Genomic DNA, 14,928 nt, shown 5'->3' on the forward strand with positions numbered 1-14,928 from the left:
GTTGACAGTTCAATCCGCTAGTGGCCACCGCTGTTCAAATTGCTTCTTTACATTGCAGGCCCTGTTTACACTAGTGCGTTGAACTGCGTTTCAGAAATGATCTCTGTCCACAGTACACAACTGAAAATGCATGTCACATGACCATTCATGCACACTGGGGATGCACTTAAATGTGTAAACAGTTTTGTTTACACGGTCGTCAAGGATATGCAGAGTGAATGTGGGCAGCCAGACCATCGTTTTTCAAAAGTCTCTGTTTGGGTCAGTTTACACTGAAATGCAACCCCAGAGTTCTCAAACTAAAACAGGGTATGCAGCATTTTCGAAAGTCTCCATTTTCAAGGGTCAAAAACACCAGAGTAGTGTAAATGACAGGTGTAACCATAGCAAAAGTTATGCATTTTAAAACGAAAATGCACTAGTGTAAACATAGCCTCAATCTATACAAATACAATTCTCAGTTTATATAGATATACGTTGCAATATATCCAGTGTTCAATTAGGCTAATTTACATCACTTTATAATAAACATTAACAAACTTTTAATGCTTAACAGATCATTATTTAATATATCTATTCACATTGGCAGAAATGAGATAATGTGCTTCTTAATGTTTACTAACATTTTATTATTATAATAATATATTAATACATTATATTAGGGTACAATGGGGCTAAATGCACCCCGGGGTAAAAGGTGCCTTTGATATTATTTTCCTCTAGACCACTACATGGCACAAAAACATGGTGTAGCACTCTCCAAAACATCCGCTTTTCAAGATGCACGTGCATATTTGTCTGATCCTTGACGTGATCGTGGGCAGCAGTGCAAAGTTGCTTCTGTGCTTACTTGATCTAATATTTTGTATTTTAAATGTTGTAGATTTAAATAGTAAATGAAAATCGCTAAAATGAATGCATATATTTTGAGACAAAGGTCTTCTTAACAATTTTCAGTTTTAAGATAATTAAAGCAAAAGCTTTTAAATAACGAAAAAATATGTTGGAGCTAAAGGCACAGTAATTAACGTGATAATTTATAGATGGCTGACTTTTCCATTTGATGAAATGACATGGTTAGATTCAGATGGTAAAAATCATATATTATGTTGGGTGTCCATATAAGAGATAATCAAGAAACCATCATATTTAAAAACATGATATTAATCATATCATATAATAAAATATAATTTGTTGTTACTACTGTAAACCTATATTCAATTATTATGGGATCTCCTTCAATGCTTCCAGAATCTTTACTTTTTAAAATGATTTTGTTTCTGTATTTTAATATATATATATTTTGTTATATTAACATATTTTAATGACATTACATTTATTGAACAACAATTATTAATTTTTTTAAAATAAGCAGAAAATAGTGCAAACTTTGCTAAAGTGATTGTTTTGAACAAGTATTAACTTATACATGATTAATATATATATATATATACACACACACACACACACGTCTACATCACGATGTGAAAATATTTGCTTAAAGCCGCCCAAATGTTCACACAGAGAAAGAAGGTGTGGTTTCAGTAACTGCAGTAGTGTTGATGCAGCTGTGTCAGGGAGACGCTGTGTGTTTCTAGGCAAAAGCAAAAGCACTTTATTTGGCCTTCCGAAAGTAGATGCATTTAGGAATCATTTAGATTACTTACAACAGAACAGCAACGCATTTTATGGACGACAGTTTCATGAACCTAGGAGAGAAGGTAATTCTGACTTTGCTATGACAATCTGGTGTTTCTGAATCAGCAACTGTGTGTTTTGTTATTAGTTTTAGTTTTGTGCGTCGTGTGTGTGTGTGAGAGAGAGGGAGACACGGTCACACAACCGCAGCTTGTGTACTGCAAACACGTACGAGCATCATCACTGTGTCTGTCACGTGACTCTGTTCCCCTTTCGGGCTTGAACTGATGGTAAATCTAAGGACATTATTAACTGTCTTTACATTTATTTTGAAAGCTAAAACTCGCGATTATGGAAAGGGGTGTTACATTTCCGACTCGTGCTTGTGGTGTTCGGCCAATCAAAATGCACTGTGTCAGCTGGCCAATCAGAGCAGACTGCGCTTGTCGGAAGGAAGGACTTTGTAGAAAACGAAGCATTTGAGAGAGGCGGGGCATAGATGACCTACAATAATGTACAGTATTTGAAAAATAATGTGTTTTTTTGAACATTAAAGCACGTCAACATATTCAGTTACACTAAATACACAAAATAATCATATGACCCCTTTAATGTAAAAATCTTGATAACATAATAAGTGGACCTCAGAGAACAGTACATACCACATTAAAAAAATACTATAGTAAACTGTAGTAAATGATAATATACTGTAGTTTATTATAGTATTTACTACACTTTGTTAACTTATACTACAGCATACTGTAGTACTAACAATAGTATGTTCATAAACCGTAGTATTTACTGTAGTAAACTATAGTAAATTGTAGTACACTGTAGTGTATTATAGTCTTTACTATAGTTTGTTAATTTATACTACAGCATACTCTAATATTAACTATAGTGAGTTCATAACTGTAGACAATTTGTATTGTCATCTGACGTTTTGTAAGGCAAACAATAATGTAACTTTTATTTATTTATTATTATAATTTTTTTTTTTTTACGAGCCAGCTTGTAATCTTCCGGTGAAGCTCATTTTATAAGTGCTATATATAGTTAGAGACTCTCACAGAAACCTCTCCTGCCTCATTCTTATCAGAAACTGAGAAACAAAATAATTGCAACACCGTAAATAATGATAGTGGAATTAACATACATTTTGATGTTATTAAAGAACATAATTTTATATGCAGAGTCTGGTACTCCCAGGAAATTACCCAGACACGTAGGCTAACTGTACATTTAAATGCTGACAAATAAACACTATCGTAACTGTTTAGGCAGTTATACTAATCTCTTAAACGACATCGTAATGGTATACTCGATAATTAGTATCTTACCTTCATAGCAATGAACACAGTTTTAAAATCTTATAAAATTTTAAAGCCTTTATTCTTTCTCAGCTCTGTGCAGTAAAAAAAAAACACATTATTAAAGGTTCAATTTAATTCATGAAGATGACATGAAGAAATGTAGCAAAAACATATCTCGGCGAAAAATAAAGACTTTTTAGATGAAAATTAAATTACCGTTATAACCAGGAGATGGCAGTAGACCATCACTCAATGGCTGCAGCTGCCATCATTTTGGCTGCCACTTCAACTCCCTAGTTTTTTTCACATCTTTTGATTTATTATAAAATAAATACTATAACAAATTGTGTATATAAGCAAGTCAGGAAGTCACAAAGTCACTTGTCATTTAAATAAATAAATAAATAAGGCCAGACAACAGCCTATAGCCTAATGCTGAATTATACCTATAGTCCAATACAAATTAAATAAGCTGGTATAACAATTAAATAATGCATTCAATATTTTGAAATGTTTAGATTTAATTTTAATAACTACATTGTTTAAGTTTTATCCAACACAGACTTGCTGCTGCTTTAGTTTTGTTAGTCTGAATCACATAATGCACAGCTCTATTTTGACATCGGCTCGTCAGATGATTCATTCTGTTGCCAATGTCAATCATAGCAATGACTCGCGGCATGATTTACCGGATTCCCTTGCGTAAATTTAGCATTCGTATTTGTCATTCCTGAAACGGTATATGTGGACATTTGGTCCTCTTAGACAAACAAAACTTTTCTCCAAATTGTGAATGGTTTATGTAGAGTACAGTTGACCAGAAATTACTGAGCTGGCTTATCTAAAACCAGGAAGTAATCGTGCATATGGTCAATTATCAGCGCACATGCTGTCATGCGCTATGGACACACGTTTGTGACGTTTCACAGTGCGCTTAGTACCAGTAAAAACAAATTTTAAGACGACGTTACAGCAAGAATGTTTAATTACCATCAAATTTGTCCTGTTATTGCCCTACTGGTGAGATTGGGGAGCTCTCATGGTTACAAGGAATGCAAAATTGCCCTTTCCAAATGTGTATATTGAACTGACCAAACGGAAGACCACACTTCCCAGCGAGGATATTGGCAGTGGTAAGTTAAGTCTCTTATTAACCTTGTTAGTTCTCTTACTGTCTCATGAATTATCTGTTAAAGTAAGTGTAGTATAGTCTTTAACTATCTAGCGTATGTTTTGATGTGTGTGTTGTAGCTATGACTGCTAAGTGTTGGCTGAATGCTGCCATAGAAACAGCTTAAGCGCATCGGTAATCTAACGCCATTCTACTGTATGCATTAAAGACCCAGTACACTATTATCTGCATGCTGATGATAAAAAGGTTTTGGTCAAAATGATGGCCAAATACAATGACAGGGAATACATGTCAAGACCTGAGCAGGGAAAATAATAAAGGATTTAAGACTGTAATAGGAAAGGAATATGTTTAGCTACAGTTAGTAGAAGTCAATTATTATTATTTTTCTCAGTTTAATTATATGATGTAGTATGATATTTAATAAAAAGTTCAATAGTATTTTGTCAGCTTTTGCACTGAAGGCAGGAAAAAATGCATAGCTTTTAAATTGGAATGTGGTGCTTTTTTCTTTCCACTGTACATCACTCAAATCAGTATTAACATGTTTTATACTATTATTATTTTTTTAAAGGAAACATTCAAGCCCAATGATGAAAAAAGAAGCAGCAGCACTTCACTAGCCTGGATATAGTTCAAGATTAAAGGTATGCTTTAAAACACATGTATATAAAAATCTTTGCACCCCATAGCAACCTCCAACACACAAGGGTTGCCTTCTCCAGAGTGAAAGTTTTTTTTAGTTTCTTGTGTACTTTTAGCTGTATATTTTGGGTTATTATCCTGTTGGAGGCATACAGTATATACATGAGACATTTGTGTTTAATTTCATCACTTTTCAGGAGGAATTAAGCATTTTGTTAATTAACTGTAAGAGTACCAACAAATTTGTCCACATCTTTTTGTATCTGTGTTAAGTCACTCAAGTTCAGACTGGACTGTACTTGTGTATTTGTCAGTAATCTTTGCCTTTCTTTCAGATAGAAATGCCTGGTAATGTGCAGAGGCTGGAGAGTCTTCTGCAGTCAGGACTGTCTGTGCTAGGCCCTACTCCAGCCAAGTCAACTACTGTTGCTTGTCTGCATCAATAGAAACATAGGCCTGAAAACATTCAGTGACTGGGGTTCAGTCATCAAAAGGCACTCCAGTTAAGCCGCTCATCCCAAGAAAGACTATAAATTGCTATAGTATTTTCCCTCCACAATTTACTATAATATCTTTACTATAGTATTTTTACTATAGTATGGTTCAAAAACACTGTAGTATTAACTATAGCATTTTTTTACTAGTGTTTTTTCATGTGGGTAATAAAAAACAGAAGCATCATGACCCTTTTAAACATTCAGTTCATATGACCATGCACTTTAACAATCTTCAAATGATTTTGTCAGATTGTTTACAATAATTAAAAGCTGTATTAATAAATCGTTAACAAATATTGTATAATGCTAATAACATAAATAATGTTTACAAATGTCATTAAACTTTCAATTCATGCACTTCTTAAAAATCTACAAATAATTTTTTTTATTATAGAAATTATACAATGATTAAAAGTTTGTGTATGTACTTTTGAATGCTAAAACAATTAATTCAACTAAAGTTCATATTGTCACAGATCTGCCAGGCTCTGCCACTACCCAATCACAGCGATCACTCTCACCTGAATTCTGATCACACTCACCTGCTCCTCATCATGTCCCTCATCACCGCTCCCCATAAAGTCACACACCACCCAGCACTTGATGTCCGGTCTCATTCATACGAAGGAGGACTGCTAAAGCTTCCACAGCCTTAGTAACTGTAAGACTCTGTGTACTTACCTGCTAATCTACTTACCTGCGTTCTATGCTCCTAGGATCCTTGTTGCGTCTGCTCCAGCGATTCCCGAGTGTCTGCTCCTGGTTTGCAGTGTGTGCCTTAAATGGTTGTCCCGTGCCTGCCGCTATTCCTGCAAAGAAAGAGATTCAAGCTCAACCTCAATCGTATCAGTCAAGATTCAGCAAGTTCTTCACTTACCTGCCATCTCCACAGTCTGCCTTACTGTTCGTCAATAAAACTAACCATTACCATCTCTCTGTCTCTGTCCTGCTTCCGTAACAGAAGACCGGACCGTTACCGACGATCGACAGTATGAGCACACCCGATCCCTTCCAGGAGCTCGTGGAGATCCTGAAGCGAGCTCTCACTCCTGCACCTTCACCAGCTCCCACGGTCCCTGCAGTCAACAATACTTCTTCTACGGTCTCCAGTCCCATGGCCAAACCAGCGCCCTACTCTGGCTCGGCAGAGGAATGCAATGGTTTCCTGCTACAGTGCTCATTTGCCTTTGAGATGCAACCCTACCAATTTCCGACCGAAAGGTCTAAGATAGCCTATATTATCACTCATCTGCACGGCAAGGCTTTACAATGGGCAGAGATGATCTGGGCATAAGGAGGCCCCATAACCCAGTCTTCCCAGGATTTTGTTCACCATTTCAGAGAAGTATTTGGGAAGCCTGCCTATGACTCTTCCATCAGTGACCAACTATATCATTTACGCCAGAATTCACTGCCCATTAAGGAGTATGCGCTGCAGTTCCGTACCCTTGCCGCTGCTAGCGGTTGGAATGAGTGTGCCCTCCTCACCGCCTATCGCCTAGGGCTGGAGCCCCATCTTCGCTTGCAGTTGGCAGCTTTCGACGACTCCCTCCGCCTAGAAAACCTGATCCAACACTCCATACGCTCCATACGATGCTCCACCCGGATGGATGCCTGTCTGTCAGAGATGGCAACCGAAAGTCATCGTAGTTCCCTCTTCCTTTGGTCTGCTGATCCGCGCCCTCCAGAACCAGCTCAGGAACCCATGCAGGTTGATAACTCCCGCCTGTCAACTCGAGAAAGATCCAGACGTTATTCCCTTGGCTTATGCATATATTGTGCAGAGAAGGGACACCTCCGAGCCACCTGCCCTGTAAGGCCCCCTCGCCTAGTGGTGAGTGCAATCCATCCTGACATGCCAAACGTTAAACCGCTGATGGCAGAAGTGCTTCTCATCGGCCCCAAATTCTCTCTTCCAGTCGTTGCCCTCCTCGATTCCAGTTCCTGGGAACTTCATCTCGGGTAGCCTCTGTCGCTAGCTAGGCCTCTCTACCACTACCACTCCGAGGGGGTACCAGATCCAGTCAGTTACCGGCACATCCATTAGCCGCAGGTGCATAAGTTCGATGGTCAACTCCTGTACACTTAAGAATAGGATTGCTACATGAGGAAGATATCAGACTGTTGGTTCTGGAGGGCTCGACGGCTGATGTCATCCTAGGCCGACCCTGTTTCATTCAGCATGAGCCCATCATCTCTTGGCGGACTGGGTAAGTTTTAAAGTGGGGAAAGTCGTGCTTCCACCAATGCTTTCCCAGGGCTCCCAGACTGGTTCCCCTTGCCTCAGACGTCATCACCCTGAACGCCACGTCTATCGAGAGTCCTCCAGAGAAATTATCCGTGGATATTCCTGCCTGCTACAATCAGTTCCAGTTCTGTCTTCTGTCCCCAAAGGGCTTCTCAACTACCTCCTCATCAGCCATGGGACTGCGCCATAGACCTCCTACCGGGTGACTCAGTGCGCCGTGGTAAAATCTATCCCCTTTCCATACCTGAGCAGAAGGCCATGGAGGAGTATATTGAGGAGGCTCTTAAACAAGGCTACATCCATCCCTCAACGTCCCCTGCCTCTTCTAGATTTTTCTTCGTGGCCAAGAAAGATGGCGGACTAAGGCCTTGTATCGATTATCGTGCCCTAAACAAGATAACTGTGAAATTCCGTTATCCACTTCCCCTCGTCCCAGCCGCATTGGAACATCTACGCGGGGCCACCGTATTCACCAAGTTGGACCTCCGCAGCGCCTACAATCTCATCAGAATACGTGAGGGGGACGAGTGGAAAACAGCTTTTGTGACCCCTACTGGCCACTATGAATATCTCGTCATGCCTTACGGACTTGTTAATGCCCCCTCCGTATTCCAAGATTTTATGCACGAGGTACTCCGGGGAGTTTCTTCATAGGTTTGTGCTGGTATATATTGATGATATTCTCATCTACTCCCGGAGTATGGCCGAACATCGTCGCCACGTTGCGGAGGTCCTGCAACGCCTGAGGGAGTTCCATCTGTTCCTTAAAGCTGAAAAGTGCTCATTCCATCTTCCCTCAGTGCAGTTCCTTGGCTACAACATCAGCAGCGGTGGCATCCAGATGGAAGAGGGGAAAGTTAAAGCTATCAGAGAATGGCCCACTCCTGACTCCATCAAGGGACTCCAATGTTTCCTGGGGTTCGTGAACTTCTAGCGACGGTTCATTCAGAATTACAGCGCCATCACAAGCCCTATAACCAACCTACTCCGCGATAAATCCAAGAATTTAGTCTGGACCCCGGCAGCCACCCAGGCCCTCCAGGAACTAAAGGAGGCATTCACCAAAGCCCCAGTCCTAGTTCACCCAGACCCCAGGAAACCATTTATAGTAGAAGTTGATGCTTCCACTTCAGGAGTGGGTGCCGTTCTCTCCCAATGGCAGGGGACACCAGCCAGACTCCATCCATGCGCCGCCTTCTCCCGTAAACTCAGCCCTGCAGAACGTAACTACAACATCGGCAACAGGGAGCTTCTAGCCATCAAGCTTGCCCTTGAGGAGTGGAGGCATTGGTTGGAGGGTGCCCAGCACCCCTTTACCGTCCTTACGGATCATAAAAACTTACAACATCTCAGAGAAGCTAAAAGTTTGAATCCCGTCAGGCCCGGTGGGCACTTTTTCACGCGCTTTGACTTCTCCATTTCCTACCGTCCTGGCACCAAGAATATCAAGGCCGATGCCCTCTCGCGCCAATTTGACGCCCAGGATGAGTGCAATGAGGATCCTGAGTCAGTGCTCCCAGAAAGGATTATTGTCAGCCCCATCCAATGGGACACCGACCCTGTTACCCCCACCAATGTCTCCACGAACTCTCCGCCGGGCTGCCCTCCAGGTTTGCAGTTCATTCCCAGATTGCAACGCACCCAGCTCATCCACTCCGTACACACATCTCTGGGCACCGCTATGGAAGCGGCAGAACTAATGTTTAACCATATATTTCGATACTTCGGAATCCCGGAAGATATTGTATCAGATCGTGGACATGAGTTCATTTCTAGAGTGTAGAAAGCATTCTTCAGGCTCCTAGGTTTGACCATCAGTCTTTCCTTGGGCTATCACCCTCAGACGAACGGGCAGACAGAACACAAGATCCAGGAAGTAGCCCATTTCCTCCAAACCTTCTGCCATGGTCATCAGGACTCCTGGAACCAGTTTATTGGCTAGGCCGAGTATGCCCAGAATTCGCTCCACCAACCTGCCACCGGTATGACCCCGTTTCAATGCATACTCGGTTACCAGCCACCCATGTTCCCCTGGTCGGGCGAACCATCTGACTTACCATCCATGGATTACTGGTTCCGGGAGAGCGAGAGGGTCTGGGACACGGCTCACCACCATCTTCAGCGAGCAGTGCGTAGGCGCAAGCTGAGAGCAGACCTTCGTAGATCCGAAGCTCCCACTTACCAACCTGGTCAGAAGGTCTGGCTGTCAACCAGGGACATCCAGATGCGCCTAACCTGCAGAAAGCTAAGTCCCAGATTTGTTGGCCCCTTCCCCATTGTCAAACAGATTAACCCGGTCACGTATCAACTCCAGCTCCCTCTTCAATACAGGATCCACCCCACATTTTCACGTCTCCTTGTTGAAACCATTTCACCCTTCTGTTTCTCCTCCCACAGAGCCTGGTCCCACGGAGGACCTCCGTCTTCCATTGATCCTGGAGGACGGAACCGTATACCAGGTTAAGGAGATATTGGACTCCTGACGCCGAGGCGGTAGAGTGGAATATCTCATTGACTGGAAAGGGTAAGGCCCGGAGGAAAGGTCATGGGTACCCCGGGATGACGTTCTCGATCCTATCCTCCTTGAAGAGTTCCATACCAGCCACCCTGAACGTCCAGCACCCAGAGGAAAGGGTAGACCGCCATGGCGTCGGGGTCCTTGGCCCTCGGGAGCGGGCCGTGGAGAGGGGGGTAATGTCACAGATCTGCCAGGCTCTGCCACCACCCAATCACACCGATCACTCTCACCTGAATTCTGATCACACTCACCTGCTCCTCATCATGTCCCTCATCACCGCTCCCAATAAAGTCCCATAAAGTCACACACCGCCCAGCACTTGATGTCTCATTCATACGAAGGAGGACTGCTAAAGCTCCCACAGCCTTAGTAATTGTTAGACTCTGTGTACTTACCTGCTAATCTACTTATCTGCGTTCTATGCTCCTAGGATCCTTGTTCCGTCTGCTCCAGCGATTCCCGAGTGTCTGCTCCTGGTTTGCGGTGTGTGCCTTATCTGGTTGTCCCGTGTCTGCCGCTATTCCTGCAAAGAAAGAGATTCAAGCTCAACCTCAATCGTATCAGTCAAGATTCAGCAAGTTCTTCACTCAACTGCCATCTCCACAGTCTGCCTTACTGTTGGTCAATAAAACTAACCATGACATCTCTCTGTCTCTGTCCTGCTTCCGTAACACATATATTACCTTTTTTTTTGTATTTTTATTTTTTACAAATGTTGTGGGGAAAAAAGGAAAGTTAATTAGTCATTTTAAACACTTCACTAACTATTCATATTAACTCATAACCACATGTAGTCTGTTACATAATAGGGACTCAGACTGCGTGACGGATAGTTAAACAGGTATTTATTGTCAGACTACGAGCAATATGGAGTTGAACAGGTATGTTCACACTTGGCGTCTTTTTTGATGGTGCCAGCATCTGTTTTACATTATAATCCCATGGAGTAAACCGTGTTTTCAAAGTCCTGATCGTTTTTTAAAACGCCACCACCGGCGTCTTTTTCTGCAGCTCAGAGCGTCTTTTCAAGTTGAAAAAAGTTCAACCTGTCTGAAAAAAAACCCGCCCTACATCAAGCGCCTTTTTGACAGCTAATCAATGACAAGCGAGTGGCGAGTCGTTTCCATAACAACAAAAAGGTCAAGAAAAAAGGAGAAGATAGCCGGAAGACAGATCTGTGAAACTCCTTTCTGAGGATTGAAGATGGAAACCAATGGCTGATGGTCTGTAACCAAGGTAAATGTGTTTCCATAAAGATACTGATTGAATTGTTTCACACCCCAGACCAGGCTCAAAGCTTCCCTGTCAATCTGTGCATAGTTCTTCTCTGCAGCAGTAAGGGAGCTTGAAGCAAAAGCTATGGGGCACTCCGTTCCATCAGCCATCACATGCGACAACACCGCTCTGATTCCATATGGTGAGGCGTCGCATGTTGCCATTAGTGGTTTGTGAGGGTCAAAATGAGTCAGAACTGTATCTGACATCACCAGTTTCTTTGCTTCCTGAAAAGCTTGCCTGCATTGCTATGACCACGTCCATTTCTTTCCTGCTTGTAACAGGGCATTTAGAGGATGGAGAACAGTGGTTAGATTTGGCAAAAACCTGTTGTAGTAATTGATAAATCCAAGGAAGGACCTCAATTGCGAGACCTCTTTTGGCTGTGGAGCCTCTGCAACAGCCCTTAGCTTGTCATGACACTTGTGCAAACCATTTGCATCGATTTTGTGCCCACAATATGTGATTATGTCCTTGAAAACCTCACACTTATCATGTCTTGCACACAGTCCATACTCTTCCAATCTCTTTAAGACTCGTGCTAAGTTCTCCAAATGACTATTGTCACTGTCACCTGTGACAATGATGTCATCGAGGTAGCATTGGGTACCAGGGCAACCCTGAAGTACCTGATCCATAGATCATTGCTATCGTATGCCGGTGCTGAGACGACACCGAAAACAAGCCTATTATAGTGGTACAAGCCCTTGTGAGTATTGATAGTCAAGAACACCTTCGAGTCCTCCTCCATTTCCATTTGTAAATATGCTTCCTCCAAGTCTATTTTGCTAAAGAGCTGTACTCCTGAAAGTGTAGCGAAAATATTCTCAATTCTCGGTAGTGGATATTGTTCTGCCTGCAATACAGGGTTGACAGAGATTTTAAAATCCCGCACAGTCTTACAGTTCCATCTTTCTTGGCGACAAGAACAACAGGAGTGGCCCAGGGACTCCAGTCAACTTTTGAAAGTATTCCTTCAGCTTTCAACCGATCCAGCTCCGTTTCCAATTTATGGCAAATTGCATAGGGAATGGGCCTTGCCTTATGAAACTTCATAACAGCATTCTCATCGAAGGTTATCTTTCCCTTGATATGCTTCAGAGTTCCTATTCCTGATTGAAACACTGCTGCAGCCCCATCCAGCACTTTTTCCAGTTCCTTTTGAGTGCACGGAGACGCAGAACCTGTGACTTGCAGACTTTTTATAGATTTCCAGTCCAACTGCAACTTCCCCAAAGTGCTGTTCATACTAACTCTGTTGATCATTGTACTTTACAGTCACATTTATGGGCTCATCAGTATATATTTTCAGTTTGACAGGCAATGGCTTTAACTTGGCTGTCTTGAAATGTTTTTCAAACTCTTGCTGTGACATCACTGAAACGGCGGAACCTGTGTCCAATTCCATTCTGATTGGCTGTCCATTCACTTGAGGTGTAAGCCAGATTGCTTGTTATAAGTCACTTTTCAGACTGTAGATTTCTAAATTCGCCAACCCCGTATCACTTTCTTCATCTGAGTTTTCAGTAACAGCATGCACATTCCTACTTTTCTTTTTCTGAACATTGTACTGTCTTTCCTTATCACTGTATTGTACATCAGATCAACATGCTCTTTGTATGTGTCCAATTTTATCACACTTTATGCATATTTCAGTTTTGAATCTGCACTGATTTGCTTTGTGTCCACCCCTGTCACAACGATAACACAGTTCAACTTTTTGCATTGTCTTCCTAGGTTTACCTGCAATGGTCACCTTGTTTACAGACACTTTTTCTCCTGATCGCAGCTCCACTGCATCTCTGGCAGCCATTTCCATGGCGCCAGCAATTTCCACCGCACATTTGAAGGTTAGATCTGCCTCCGAGAGCAATCTCTTCTGTATACTCTCTTGTGAAATGCAACAGACTAGATGATCTCTCAGAGCGTCATTCAGTCCATCCTCAAACTGACAGTGTTCTGACAACTTCTTTAATTCAGCGACATAAACTGCGATTGACTCTCCGTTGCTCTGATTCTGTTCATGAAATCTGAATCGTTCTGCGATGAGCAGCGATTTTGGCGCTAGGTTCTCTTGCATTACTTTCACAATGTTGTCCAAATTAAGATCGGCAGGCTTTGCGGGAGCAGTGAGGCTTCTCAGCAGTGCATAAGCTTTCCCTCCTATCGCACTCAGTAACACTGACACCTGCTTGTCATCATCAATGTCATTCGTTTTGAAATACTGCTCGATTCGTTCACAGTACAAAGTCAAATCCTCAGTAGCATTGTCGAATGCATCAATCTTCCCGATATATCCTGCCATCTTTTTGCCTTCACTTACTATTTCGTGCTGAATCTACGTCAGCCTTTGTGAGTTCATTCTCTCTTTATCACTTCTCCCAAGGAATGTTTTTCTGTGCAATAACTGAATCACAAACTCGGCTAACACAGATGTCTCTCTTTCTTTTTTTTGACAATAAACTGGCCAACCAAAATCTAACCCAGAGTGGCCAACAGTGCTTATTCTTGAGTTTACTTTGGGTGTATTCAACTCAATACACTACAAAAACATTAAGTCTTGTTTACATTAAGTCTGAAGAATGCAAAACTGTACTATACACAATATTTTGTTTATTTTTTCAGAAAATGCTTTGAAGGGTGATGTAAGGTAAACTGGGCAACTGAACTTTGTAAGCAGCTGTTTCGCCATTTCTCACACAGCTGGAAAAAGTGAGGCACACACATATCTGAGTCCGCCAGAGCATTCCTTAATCACAGAGTGTCCAACAAGATGGGGCTCTAGGCAGAAGATGATTTTGGAGATCTTGGAGCAGAGTCAGGCCTTGTCTCAAGTTCTGTCTTAAGACAGGAAGACACGTTATTTAGTTTCCATCTGGCAGGACACAGAGGTCCTCAAGTCTATCAATGCCGCTCTACATCTTCTCAAGGACGTCACAGATGCCCTCTCTGGTGAATTATATGTCAGTGTATAATACCTGAAGCGAGTCCTGCATCTCCTGAAAACAGAAACCCTGGCTGAAAAGGAAGATAACACCGACCTAACGAAGGCCATAAAGTTAAGAGCGCTTGTCTATATGGAGGACAAATATATTGAACAAGCCAAATAGGACATTCTTTATGTAGCTTCATTCCTTGATCCACGTTTCAAAATAAGCTACATAAGACAAGAGAAAATTCCAGATATCAGAGTAATGGTCAAGTTAGAAATGGAACAGGAAGCACAAAAGGTAACTTGTTTTTATTTTATGGGCATCAATGTGCAACGGCAACAAAAGATGTTTAATGTTATAAGAGAAAATAAGCAGATGACAATATTAAAGTAGCTCTAAATTACACCACATTCTATATGGCATAATAGCTTGTTATTATAATACATGCAATTTAAGCCACTTTGTTTATTTACATTGACAGGGAATTTTTAAATGCTTACATAAAAATGCCTAATTTCCTCAACATTATATTATATTGAAAAGACCGTTTTCTGTTTTTCAGGAGAAGAGGGCTTGTCTTAGCACCACAGGTGGTGTGCGTCAGTGTGCAGCTGAGACAGAACCATCAATATCTACAGTGAATAAGGGAAAGCAGTCACTGGGCAGCTTCTTCACCACAGTGCCCCCTGCTTCATCTGTGCAGTTGGAGGACACCATGGAAGCTGAGCT

General features: G+C 41.8%; 1 protein-coding gene across 1 annotated transcript in view; it reads right to left on the reverse strand.

Annotated features, from left to right (window-relative positions):
- The window catches only part of LOC306875608 (piezo-type mechanosensitive ion channel component 2), a gene marked incomplete at both ends in the record, with an annotated part of 550,584 nt that overhangs the window by 85,033 nt on the left and 450,623 nt on the right, over positions 1 to 14,928 (reverse strand).

Source organism: Barbus barbus, assembly GCF_936440315.1.
Source record: "Barbus barbus genome assembly, chromosome: 10".
Classification (NCBI taxonomy): Eukaryota; Metazoa; Chordata; class Actinopteri; order Cypriniformes; family Cyprinidae; genus Barbus; species Barbus barbus.